General features: G+C 37.8%; 1 long non-coding RNA gene across 1 annotated transcript; it reads right to left on the minus strand.

The window, feature by feature from the left end:
• Positions 1-9,993: 9,993 nt before the first annotated feature.
• On the minus strand, positions 9,994-12,835 carry LOC106433231. The gene is made up of 9 exons (XR_007322358.1): positions 12,233-12,835; positions 12,092-12,157; positions 11,929-12,015; positions 11,744-11,793; positions 11,510-11,591; positions 11,304-11,336; positions 10,958-11,230; positions 10,787-10,872; positions 9,994-10,699 (listed from the first exon to the last, which is right to left on the minus strand). It is a non-coding gene; the product is annotated as an uncharacterized LOC106433231 (long non-coding RNA).
• Between the last annotated feature and the right edge of the window lie 1,299 nt (positions 12,836-14,134).

Consider the following 14,134-nt stretch of genomic DNA (forward strand, 5'->3'; position numbering starts at 1 on the left):
TTATCTGTGATTTTATGGTCCTAAAATACCATGTTATTTCACATAGCGATGTATATATATGGCTATAACATGTTACGTAAATTGTGTTTCCAGTGGCAGAATTTATAACATGTTGAGCCATCTTTTGTAACGGTTTTTTTCTACATCAACGTTTGATAAAATGTCAAATGATGTCTTCATAAGAGCTCAGTAACCTAAGTTCACTTACTTATCGGACGTACATGCTTTAGTTGGCTGTGTAACTGTTTTTTTTTTTTTTTGAACAAACCTTCATTAATATTAAATCAAACACTCAAACAGAGTGAGGTAGTTCTAGCAATGCCCTTTTCGCAAGCGCATCTGCTTCTACATTGTTAACTCTAGGAGTATGCAAGAAAGAAATGGATAAGAAGGAAGTACATAGTTGAGAGATATCAAAGAGAACTCCTTGGGCTTCAACAATGTTTTCCTTGGTGTTGATGGCCATTATCAGAGACTTGGAATCTGACCATAAGGTCAGTTTGCGCAAACCCAGAGACCGAGCTGCCTTCAGGCCAGCTTTAACCGCAAGAGCTTCTGCTACTAGAGCAGAGCCGACATCGCAACGGTTTGAAGACGTTTGACAAAGCTTTTTGTTATTTTCTTTGAAGATGCAACCAAATCCACCGCCTCTTGCGGCTGCATTCCACGCTGCATCTACAAAGCAATGACTTCCTCTTACTGTTCCACATGCGAGTGGTACCTGCAGCTTCTGAGATGGGGAAGGCTTCTCCTTATTCTGTTGAGCTGACTGCCATATTCTAGCTTCCTTCAAAGCCAAAGATACCACCTCCAACTCTTGCATCTCTCGATTCTCAAAAATCAACTTGTTTCGGCTCACCCACAGGTACCAAAGGATCCAAGAGTACAAAGCTGTCTCGCTTAGACCTGTTGGAGGTAGGTTCACCGTACGCCGGCACGCTTGGAGGAGTAACGCAGAAGATGTGATGGTTCCTGGGTCCGGTTTGATCAAAGCAGGAACTAGTTCCCACACACGTAGGGCATAAGGGCACTGAAGGAAGAGGTGGCGTTCTGTTTCCACAATCCCACACCTTTTACACAGACCTTCAACTTCAATTCCCCTCCTTAGTAGGTTTGCACCCACTGGCAGTGCATTGCTATTAATCTTCCAGAGGAATTGTTTCAATTTAGGAGAGGTTTTGACCTGCCACACACATAGATTCCAATTGAAATTCGGATCTTCATGGCCTTGGTTCACCTTACAGAGGCGATAACCTGTCTTCGTTGAGTATGTGCCTGACCGCTCCGGTAGCCAAGCTATCTCGTCATCCATAAGGAACTCACTTGGGATCAGGCATTTAATCATGTCCTCATACTGAGGTAAATGTAATCTGACAGCATCAAGGTTCCACTCTTTAGTATTAGCATCCAGAAGATCAGCGACAACTAAATGTTGATTCTCTACCGTCGGGGGGCCTATGGGAATCAGGGGTTTTTGAGTCGATAACCAAGGATCGGACCAAACCTTAATGTTTGTTCCAGTACCCACAACCCAGCCTAGACCCTTCAGGAGGACTTCCTTTCCTGCCATTACTCCTCTCCAACCGCGTGATGCAGATTTAGGAGTTTCAGAGCTTAGGAAAGGAGTGGAATGGCAGTACTTTCCGAGAAGTTTTTGCGACAGGAGGGATTCTGGGAATTTGAGTACTCTCCACGCAAGTTTAGCCAGCAAGGCATCATTGAACTTTTCTATCTCTCTAAAACCCAAGCCACCAGCAAACTTTGGTAGAGTAAGTCTGTTCCAAGAGACCCAGGACATTTTCCGGATATCCGGTTTGTGATCACACCAAAAACGAGTGAAGAGAGCCTGAATCTGCTTACATAGAGACACCGGTAGCTTAAAACAGGTCATGGCATACGCAGGCATGGCCGCAAGGATCGCTGTAAGTAACACCTGTTTCCCTGCACTATTTAGGTGTCGAGAGGTCCAGCTATGTGACTTCTGTCGAATTCTATCAACGATTCCAGCAAAAATATCCTTTTTCCTCCGGGTAAAGTGCTCTGGAAGTCCCAGATATTTACCTATCCCTCCTTCTCATGTTATTCTCAGAATTTCCTTGACTCTCCTTCGTGCTTCAATAGGCGTCTTCGCCGAGAAAGTTACTGCGGATTTTTGGAGGTTTATACTCTGTCCTGATGCCGCTTCATACTTCTCCAAGATAGTCACTAGTGCCTGACAAGTTCCTTGGTTACTCTTACAGAAGAACATGGTGTCATCGGCGAAGAGGAGGTGATTCAAAGAGGGGGAATTGCGTGCGACTTTGATACCCGGGAGCCTCCCCTCTTCTTGAGCTTTAGAACACAGGCCTGACAAAACTTCAGAACAGAGAATAAATAGGTAGGGTGACAACGGGTCTCCTTGTCGTATCCCTCGTGACGGCTTCACACGTCCATGCGCACTGCCATTAACAAGGTATGAATACGAGACTGAGCATACACACTCCATCAGCCAGCTCACCCAAGTGGGATGAAAACCAAAATGTTCCAACACATTCCTCAAGAAGCTCCATTCCAAGCGGTCATATGCCTTGCTCATGTCTGTTTTCACAGCCATTGAGCATTGTTTTTTCGCTGAGGAGGTGCGAAAGTAGTAGAGGATTTCATGGGTTATCAGGACATTGTCCGAGATGGAGCGACCCGCCACAAAGGCAGACTGGTGAGGGGATACTAGCGACGAGAGAATAGGTCGCAAGCGCTTACACATGATTTTGGCAATAATCTTATAGTGTGTGGAGCACAATGCTATAGGCCGATAGTCCATCACTGTCTTTGGGCTTTTTATCTTCGGGATCAGACGAACGTGCGTTTCATTGAATCTGCGCTGCATCTGCCCTGTCACAAAGAAGTCTCTGATCTCTTTGCAGACTTCGTCCCCTATAATCTCCCAAAACCCTTGGTAGAAGTTAGCCGAAAAGCCATCTGCTCCAGAAGCTTTGTCACCATGTTTGGCAAACACAGCCCGTTTGATCTCGCTATCGTCGGGAATAGTAGTGAGGGTTTCATTCATTGTCGTTGTGACTCGCTGTGCAATCGCCTCTTGAACGATCTGAGCGTTTCCATCAGAGGAAGAGGTGAATAGGTTACGATAGTACTCCGCTATTGCCTCAGCTATTTGCTTCTCTTCAAAGACAACACACCCATCCTGTTTTTCGATTACAGCAAATTTATTGGCTGCCTTCCTTCCTCGTGTAATAGCGTGGAAGTAGCTAGTATTCATGTCTCCAGATTGGAGCCAGAGGATCCTACTCCGTTGTCTCCAGTATCTTTCTTCCTCCACATAGGCTTTGTCCAGCTCATTAGTCAGCATTTCGATAAGATCAGTATCCGGAGAACTAGATGATAGTGTTTCCTCCAAGGCTCTCTGGTTGGACTAGATAGCCTCCTTGCTATTCACGTTCTGCTCCTTAGTCCAATTAATAATTGCAACTCTTATCCGACAAAGTCTAGAGAGCACAGAGTCATTACTCTGCAGATTCCAATTGGCTTGGACAAGTTCCTTAACCTCTGGTTTAGAGGTCAGTCGCCGATCATAGCGGAATAGATTCCTCTTTTTCCTCTGCTTGTTGTCCAAGTAAGTCATCAACGGTCGATGATCCAAACCCTCAAAGCTGAGGTACTCACAATAGGATGACAAGAAATTTTCTGACCATCGACAGTTAGCCATGGCTCTATCGATTCTCGATTGGATAAAGTGATTATACCTTATCCCTCTCCATGATAAGTGATTCCCTGTGTGTTGGAGGTCCCAAAGGCCCGCTTGAGTAACAAAACTTCTGAATGCTACAAAACTGCCTTCCCATCGTTCGAGACCTCCAATCTTCTCTGAGCTATCCAGCAGGTCATTGAAGTCCCCAGTTACCAACCAGGCATCATCTCTTACAGTTCCAAGGCTTGTTAGTTTCTCCCAAAGATTAGCTCTCTCCTCTGGCCTTGGAACTCCGTAGATGAACGTGATGAACGTAGGCTCACTCCCCGTTACTATTTTGACATCAATGAGGTTCGGGGAAGAGTCCAATATCTCAACCTCGACATGTTCCTTCCACGACAGAGATAGGCCTCCGCTGAGCCCTGTTGGAGGAACCGTGAAGTGGTAAGAGTAGGGCGTGTTCGCAAACTGTCTGAAAACCGTCTCATCTTGGTTTTTGGTTTCCATTAGAAACAAGATATCTGGAGACTTTCGTAAACGTATGTCTCGCAGACGACGAACTGTAGGAGTGCTTCTGATCCCCTGACAGTTCCAGCTCAATATGGTTAAGGAAGAGTGCTGGGGCCGGACCGAAAATCCTTCCCTGATCTTGTTTTAGCTGGGATGAGAGTTATCGGGGGGTCGCCCGCTATGCTTCTAGCTCCCTGATTAACGCCTCGACTTCCTTTTGCAGGTTGTGTATTTCCAGTAGTAGGTCTGCGTTTAGGCGAGTGCACAGTCTTTGTGACTCGTCTTTTCTTGAGACTCACGCCTTGTAAAGGGGTTCTGGTTGTTCTCTTTCGAGGTTGGGGCAAGTCATTCTCAGCAATTTTCCCCTTTCCGTTTGAAGTCAAAACCACCCCTTTACCTTTCCTAGACGAGGTCCCAGTAGTGGCTGGGGGGAGATAAGAGGGATCACCATCCTCCGACTGTTGGGGTGCATCCCTCGTATGCTCCACTTGTCTCCTGTCCTCACTCAAGCCTCTAATGGGAGAGATTTGAGGCCGAGATAACCGTTCCACTGCTGGTACTCGTGATGATGAAGGTTTACCGGAGCCTTCCAATAAAGTGAGGGGAAAGGTATCTTCCAAATAGTGGACTGCAACATCTTGGAGGCGTCCAGAATTAGAGTTTGCAACTCCATTACGCAATAGCGGAACTCTTTCAGTAGGGGAAGGAGCCAAGCGTTGTAAGGCAGGAAGACGTTCCTGAGCCGCCATGGCATGCCCGCTAGGAACAGGCGTAAGTGCTCTGGTTCCTGTTGTTTCGATTCGGTGCAGCACAGAGCGACGTTCCTGAGACGAGCTATCCAAATCTCCCACAGGGGGTAACACACCTCTCTCATCAGATAGTTGGAGGCGATGAGCGATTTGTCTGCGGTTTTGCGTGGAATCAACCTCTTGGTTAGCATACATTGCTTCTCTTGGTGGGTTTGGTGGTGGGGTATGTGAGTATTGAGCTTGTGACCCTTTTTCCACCCAGACTCTTTCACCCAGTCGAGAATGAGCACTAGGTTGACCATGGGAAATTCTTTGAGACGCAGAGAGCCGAGGAGAAGCAGTTGTATTTTGTGGGTTCCTCGCTGTGATTCTGGTCCCTAGTGAGGCAGCAGAGGAGCCTCGCATCTGGTCATTGTGATTAGCCACTCTAGGTGGGGATCTGCGGTGGTTTACTTGAGTACGCTGGTGGATATCAGATCTTCGACGGTGGTAATCCGCTTCCCTGCGTGAGGCTTCAACAAATCTGCCTCTTTCTATTTTCCTGTCATCTCTAGCCCTTCGATAGGATTCAAGGCTCTCAATGGTTTGGGCGTGGTTGATTCCTCTGCTTGAGGTTCGATTCACAGCTGGGGCATTTCTTTGGGAGCACTCAGATTCCTCATGAGAGAGGGAATGACATAAGAAACAATGTTTTTCTAATTTTTCATAATGGAGTTCGACTTTCTTTGTTCCACTAGAAGGGAGTGTGATGTCCAGTTGCATCTCAAGTGGTTTCAAACCTTTGATACGGACTCTAACTCTCCCTTGGTCGACGTCTTTAGTTTCCACCACTCCAAGATCCGATCCAATAGCGTGAAGAGCTCCGTCAGTCCAATAGTGAAGGGGGATACCATGAATCTTTATCCAGAACGAAATGTCAGATGGGAAATCATCGGAAACTATGGGTTCCCATCTTTGAAGTAGAACCATCCAGCGTTTGAAGTGGAAAGGGCCTTTCTTCAGAATCTCCAGTAGGTCCCTTTCCGACTCAAACTTGAACTGGAACAAATGGGGGCCAAGATCCCGCCCAGTAAACTGTCCAACAACGGACCAATGTTGCAAGAAGAAGTCCACCAGGGCCCTAGTATTTTGTGTCCTCGGGTTGGTGATGCGCCCTATGAGAGTGAACTTATTTTCTTCAATGAGGGAGCTGGTATTTGACTCTGGGATGACAACTGGGTTTCGTCGGGGTTGACTTTTACTTGAAGAAACCCACTTCTCTTTTTCAGATCTAGAAAATCTCTTCGCCATGATGAAGAGAGTGTGGACAGGTGAGTGAGTTTCAGAGAGACTCTTCAATACCAAACAATGTAGTTTTCAGAAACTAAAGAGTTGACAAGTCTACACACAATAGCAATTACTCCGGCCAACGATAAGAAACAGAGCATTCAAGATGAACCAACACACAGCTGGAAGAACCGCTAGGTAAAGCAGCCAAGCGGCGGAAGCCAGAGACCCGTACTTAATGCACCTTAGATGGTGCAGGTACTTGCAGACACCTTCGGGGAGTCATGGCTCGGTGGGCTCCGGCGGGAAGACGGCAAACGACGGTCCCTCCGACCCGGGTCGGGGGAAGAACCCGGCGGGTAAAGACCAAGTAGGGGGAGAAGTCCAACTGTTTGTGTATCATTTCTCATGACAACTACCGTAGACGCGATGTAAGCATTGGTTAATTAATTGAATCTATTGAATTCTTTAATGTTGCCCGTATAAAACTTTTGCCGATGTTTTTAGCAAAAAAATGTTGCCCGTATAAAAACTCTTCCCGATGTTTTTAGCAAAAAAAAAAAAACTCTTGCCGATGTTAAACAATCCACTTTCAGAATGTGTGTTGCCATCTCTTAGATTCGCCCCCTTTGTCGGTACTGCGAGGATCGTGTTGGTGGTTCCTCGATGGAGTACAAGCAGTGTGGCCGCACATTTTTTAATAATTAACTAGATTTTGACCCGTCCTCTCAGAAGGCAGATATATTGTTTGTTTTACATATTTTTGTAGAAATTTAATTTTTATGTTTGTGTCTTTTTTTGTAACCATATTTGTATTTTTTTGTAAGCATATTTGTGTTTTTTTGCAATCATATTTGTGTGAAATAATTTTTTTAAAAAATTATTACTTAGAATTTCGATAATTGTATTTAATTAGTGATGCTACATAACTATACACTTGTGCCATAGCCATTTCACATATTAATTTTGTACTTTACTCGTAAATAAATAGATATTACTTTTTAAGAAAATAACAAAGTATAGTATACAATTTTGTTTATTAATCAAATAGTAATTAAATAAATGCAAATTATATGTTTTTCATTAAAGTTTCATGATTTGATTTCATATATAATTATAATAACATTATATTACACATAATAGTACACATAATGTTATAACAAATAAAAAATATTACACATTATAATGTGTCATGAAATTTAAAATGGATATTATAAATCAAGGCCTATGACCCAAATTTGTTCGACTATTATGAAAAACATATAATTTAAACTTATGTTATTTAAATAACAAAGTATAATTTAAACTGCAACAAACATGTGAAGATCAATACCCATGGTCCAAAATTGTAATACATATTATAAATCAAGGCCCATGCCGATTATTAGGCAATTTAAAAGATGGTTACATCGATTTATTATATTTCAATTCAGTTATACTAAAACGTATGTATCATAAATTTTAAGTTGGACATTACTTTTATTAACTAGTCATGGCTGTTGTTTTAATAGAATAAACTAGATCTCGACCCGCGCAACCGCGCAGATTTTTGTTTTCATTTATTTTTATATAAACTAGAGTTTTTTACCGCGTTACGCGCGGTTTACAGGTTTAAATATTTTTATTTTAATGTTTAATTACAATGTAACTAATTTTGTTTGGATTTGTTACTTTAAACAAAAAAATTAGTTAGTTATATTATATTATTGGTCATTTTTAACTTAATTTTGTTTCATTTTTTGTTTTGGTGTTTTTGGTATCATCTAAACTATTAAAACTGAAGTACAAATAAATCTTAACCCTAAGTTTTCCTCAATAATTATTATCCAATGTCATTGACCTTATAAATAGTAATTTCCATAAAAATTGTTACGAAATTGCCTAATATTTAGCTACCTAATAAATTTAGAAGATATGCATTCCTTCGTTTACTTTTAAATCAAAATCAAAAGTCAACTTTGCAATCCATAAAAAAATCTATAAAATAGATTAAATTATCAGATTAATTTATTATTTTATTGAAATTAAATTTATCAAAATCGTTTAAATTTTCAGAATAATAAAACTAACTCAGTTATATTTAATTAATTAGTCTCTTCTAATTTAATTTGTACAATGATGTATGTATTTAATTTTAAACGTTTACAAAAGCAAATACCTGTGCGGACGCACGGATCAATATTTAATACAATACGTAAAAGAGATTTTTGAGCTTAAGATTTCATATTGACGAAATAGCTTTATCTCACTTTTTCTTACAATTCTAAGGCTTCAATTGGTGACCACAATTTAGGAAAAAAATGATGGTGAATTTTTCATTCCTCAAATTTTATACCATTCATGTTGAATTTTTTGTCAGATTATAAATTCATGGGACCCACTCTTTTCCTCTTATTTCCTTATGAATGAAAAAAATTATGAAGAAAAAATGAGAAAAAGACAAAATAGCACTAAACCAAGTTTTTGTTCTTAAACTAGCACTCAAGGTCAAAAGTCACAAAAATAGCACTTAATGTTTTATCAAAAGTCACAAACTTAGGGTTTAGAGTTAAAGGGTGGAGTTTAGGATTTAGGGTTTAGGGTTTAGGGTTTAGAGTTTAGGGTTTAGGGTTTAGGGTTTAGAGTTTAGGGTTTAGGGTTTAGAGTTTAGGGTTTAGGGTTTAGAGTTTAGGGTTTAGGGTTTAGGGTTTAGGGTTTAGAGTTTAGAGTTTAGAGTTTAGGGTTTAGGGTTTAGAGTTGAGAAATGAGGTTTTGGGGATAAGATTTCAAATTTTGAAAAATAAAAAAATTAAAATTTTCAAAGGATAAACTTAGAAATGTGCTATTTTGGTCATTTTAGTTTTTGAGTGCTATTTTTGTGATATAAACTTAGAAATGTGCTATTTTGGAGATTTGCCCAGAAAAAATTCACTCTCCAATTTCTATGAGGAATGAAATGAACAAAAATCCATATACTTCTCGCTTTTCATTTCCTTAACTGAATGTTTTTTCATTCTTTTATTTATTTTTCCATTCAATTCAACAGTTACCAATTGAAGCCTAAGTAAGGAAAAACTATCTTTTGTTATCTACTTTCATCTATTTTGTCAAACTGTGAATAATAATCAGAACTTTATACGTTAATCGGATGGAACGATGTCATCGAACATAAGACACTAATGGGAACATACAACAAAGAAGACTTTTAAGGAACAAAGAAGACATTTTTTGTAGAGAAGAAGAGAGATAATTTATGCTTTAGAATTATTATTTAGTGTTTTTCAAGCGGCTGATTTTATAAGACATTTATTTTATAAAGAAGGCATCTTTTTTTTTGTCGCTTACATATGATTTTAGTGCTTGCACCTCTGAGTCTATGTAACAAAAATATAAATTGCATGAATAACATTAGAACTTCGACCGTGTTTGTTCTCGTTGCATGTCTGTGCTGTTGAGCTGGTATTTTCATATATTGCTAAAGTTTGAGATAGTTAAAGATGGATATGTGTTTATGTTGGAAACCAAAATAAGCTAATAGTTTTTCTTTGATCCCTCTTTCTTTACGATGTTGCATAAGGCAGAAAAGTAGTAAAACAACATCGAAAAGGTTTTGAGTATTAACAAAGTTCAATAATATATGGAAATATTGCTTAAACTACAAAATTCTTAATATCATTTTTTCATATTTATTTTAACAACATTTACTTTTAATTTAAAATTAAAAAAAGATCATTGTACCACTAATTAATTTTTTTAGAAAATTATAAGATGACCCTAAATTTTTAACTATAAATATAATTCATAAATATCAAAATGACCAAATTATTTCACTAAAAAAAAGTAATATACATTTATACCCATAAATTAATTTTAGCAGACATGCCAATAAAATGACACTATTAGATGAGAAACTAAAAAAAGAAAAATGTTACATGCTCTTCTAGTAAGTCTTATTTTAAGAATTGTCGATGACCTATGCGGAAATAAATTAATTTACTTCAAATTTGAGATTTGAGTAGTCCCTTTGCTGAAATTTCTCAATATCTATATCCTGCTTGGGAAAATTACAAAGTGAGGACCGAACACCAAGGCTATCATTTATAATCTTCAGATGGCTTTGGACCTTCGCCTTTGCCTCGGAACGATTCATATGGCTGGAGAAAACTTCCATATCACAATACATGAAGTAGAAATTAGAGGAATGCTCTGCCTCAAAAAAAGAGTTTTCATAAACTGCATGTGATGTAATAGAAAAATTTAAGAATGGATCAGCTTACTATAAAAACTTGGTGAAGAGTACACTCAAAAATCAAAAACCTTAGCCCTATGATGTGAAGGGACTCTAGAATTTTACTTCAAGATCCAACTTGATGATGTCCCCTCTGCTTGAGACTTCTCTCTCTCTTAAGAGTTTCTCAGACTTCAGTATCATTTCCTCTGAACAGGCACTAAATATTTTGACCATAGCTTCTAGATACAATCATACAATGTAGGGAATCATGAGTTTCAGCTGCAACACAGATTAAAAAAAGATCTTATCATTTATGCCTTTAGCACTGCAATATATAAAAACATGGACAGTACAAACCTACTTTACCTCTGCTTCTTAACTTCCAAGTAACTAAGGTCTACTGGTACCAACACTTTCCTCATAACCAGCTCTAAGATCTCAGTAAGAATTCACTGAAGAAACACAAAAGAAGTTATTTGATGGTACCTAACAAAGCAAAAACAAAATGGATCATTTTCCAATTGAAAACCATGTCACCTTGTGATGAGGAAATGTTTTCTCGGAGGACATGCATTGCAACAATCGGATCTGAGATAACCACAAAAGCGTTTCGACCCAGCGCAAGTTAGCAGTCCTCAATGCTTTAGATGAAAATATCACGGAAGCAAACAAAGTTGGTATCTTCAAGTAAACGAACACACCTCCTAGCGTCTTTGAAGTCATGGGTGTCTGAGTGTCTAGGTTGTCCCCATTTATGAGGCGAATATGGCCAATGGGTATTGCTTTAATTCTTGTATATGTTGAAACCATCTAGAACATTTGACCAAAGAAAATAAGTCGTTTGAGATAGTTTATATATTACAAACAGAAGAAGAGAACGTACAACTGTCTCATTAGCAGACTTGTGAACCAGTTCCTGCAAGATCACATAAACATCGTACTATTAAAATCAAACAAAAAAAAGGAGAGACCATTAGTGCCTATTTTTTTGGGTAGGTTGCTCTGCTTATTCATTTTATATTAGAGATGCAAGTTAGAGTTGTTAGAGTCTCAAAAATGTTTCAGCAGGCCTCGAATAGATATTGCTACCTGCTTGTCAACTTGAAGTCTCTTCAGAGCTACCAGAAATTGGTTATGAAACACGTTGTACATCTTTTCACCACCAGCACGCCTGTGTCATCAATCATTAGCAATATGCACGAAAGTGTAAACATATAGCTACCGTAATTTTCTAGTTGGTAAGGAGTTATGTCTACTCAAACAATATAACAGGTCGGGGTTAAACTTGTAAATATTTAGCAGTAAATATGGCCAAAAACGTACACTCCATAGACATGCTTCTTGAATAGTTGATCCAGAAGCCACAACTTCCCCTAAAAACCAAAACAGTAATCAAATGATATCTAAGAATTCAAAAAAAAAAAGCCTAAAGAAAACACAATCTTACCCAAACATCATCCTTTGCCAAGTTAATTGTAATTCTTACATGTGCAAAGGAGCAACTTTACCTTTCCGATTCTAGCAGGAGCTTTTGCAGATTTGACGTAAAATTTTCTCGTGAAGCAAGCAGAGTCTTTAGTTTCATCATTCAATGACTGCAGAATATGAAGAAAATATTCAACTTCTGCACTTCTAACAAAAAGCCAGTCACTAAAACGCTTTTGTATATACCTCTTAATTATGTCTTTGTCTGGGAAGATATTTCTTCTGTTTAGCCTCCAACTCAACATCGATCTCCTGCATACAAATTTAAAGAAAAGTTCTCAACTTTTCTGAAGCCCACAAACCAATATAGTGTTTTGAGAATCGAACCTAGATACAACGATCATTAGGATGCAAGAACTTCGTCGTGAGATTGGTACCCTCTGAAGCGACATCCATCTTGATCATAGCAGCTCTAAGCCAATTTTTGCAATGTTTTTTGCCTCCCAAAAATGGATTAACCAAAATTTAGTTCAAATTCGGCTGGTCCTGGCGAAACTTCGGCGACATGAGACTTGCCGGTGGAGAGGGAAACTTTCTGGTGGATTTCATGGTCGTAACTGTAGTTTCGTTAGTGGAGGTTTTCGATTTTGGCTTGATTTTTATGTTTATATGAAGCGACTTATGTAAGAGGAGGATCAATGGGAGATGGAACGAAACCATCAAGAAGGGATTAAAGAGCAACATTGATTGATGATGAGGTGATTTACAGTAACGGTGATTGCAGGAAAAAAGAAACGGTGAAGACGAATGAATAGTCAGATTGATTGATTAGGAGATGAAGTTTTGGAAGATGGGCTGGATATAGGCCATGATTTAATTTTTGGAGAGCAAAGGAACAGCCCAATTAATCTCTTCAATCGACAAAGCTGTGTGACATGTCAAAATATAGTCTTTTAATTGGATGATTTTTAGTGCAGACGTGGCATGTCTCTCCTTTGCTTATATTCTCACTTGTTTGATATTTTGTTTCTAATTCTAAATTAGTATATATTATAATATATATGTGTCTATAAATTTAAAAAAAATAATAAGTTTACTGTATATTTTTTTCATTGAATAGATTGTTTCAAACTTTCACATGTATTTGTATCTTCTTCTATATATATATATATATATTTTCGAATTATTATTTTATTATTAAAATTGTAACTATATACATAAATATTAGTAAAATATTGTTTTATTGTCATATCCAAAGATATTGTAACATTTCACAAATTTATAAAGTTTTTAAAAAATTAAACTTTTCGCTTCATAGATCTATATTATCGAGTAAGTAATTAAACATTTAGTTTTTGTTTAATTTTTAAAATAAAATATATAGTTTAAAATTTGTTTTCATTGGTTTAAGGTAGTAAATATTAATCATTGTTAGATAATATGATTTTTGTTATTTAAAAAAAAATCTTTATAATTTTAAAAGTTAACATCGACAAATATTTAAATATTTAGCATATAGAGGTATAGTATTATAACATTAAATTATATATATTTAATTTATATTATCTATAAAACTAATTGATCATCTATTGTTTAAATCCAATTATTGATAGCCCAATAAAAATTTCTGGTAGGCCCAAAATTTAAATGATAAGATTAGATATTAAATGTAACATGACTTTCTAGAAATAGGTTCATTAGGTCTATTTTTTAAAAAAATCACACATGAATCAATGTTGTGACTTATGTTTTAATATATAAGATAATATCAATTTATATATACGTGAAAAGTTAGAGATGTAATAAATTATATTCAAGAAACCCTCCCCCCCCCCCCTCTCCCCCCAAAAAAAATATTTTATATTTATTTACTTTTGTTCCATTACAAAATTTTTGTAATATTATTATTTTATAAATGCTAAGTAAAATTTTAAAATTTTAAAATTTGTTTTTGTGTTTATAAGATCGGGGTGTGGCTCTTGCCCCTCTTAATCTAAGCAAGCATATGGGGAAAAGTGTCTTCACTGAGTCGACCAAGTGGTCAACTTCCTCGTCTGAGTACTTGAATCCGTCGCCTAACTTTTTTAAAAGTGAAATGTTTTTCGATTTGACGTACCAAATATGCAACGAAATTTAAATGTTATGTGAATACGATTTTTAATTCTTAAAACTAAAATGTTACGTGAAAAACTCGTTAGTGCCATTGCACAATTTTGGTGGAGTTCGAATCCACCAAAAAGAAGAATACACTGGGCGAAATAAGAAAATGTTTGTCTACCAAAAGAAGAG

Source organism: Brassica napus, chromosome C4, assembly GCF_020379485.1.
Source record: "Brassica napus cultivar Da-Ae chromosome C4, Da-Ae, whole genome shotgun sequence".
NCBI lineage: Eukaryota > Viridiplantae > Streptophyta > Magnoliopsida > Brassicales > Brassicaceae > Brassica > Brassica napus.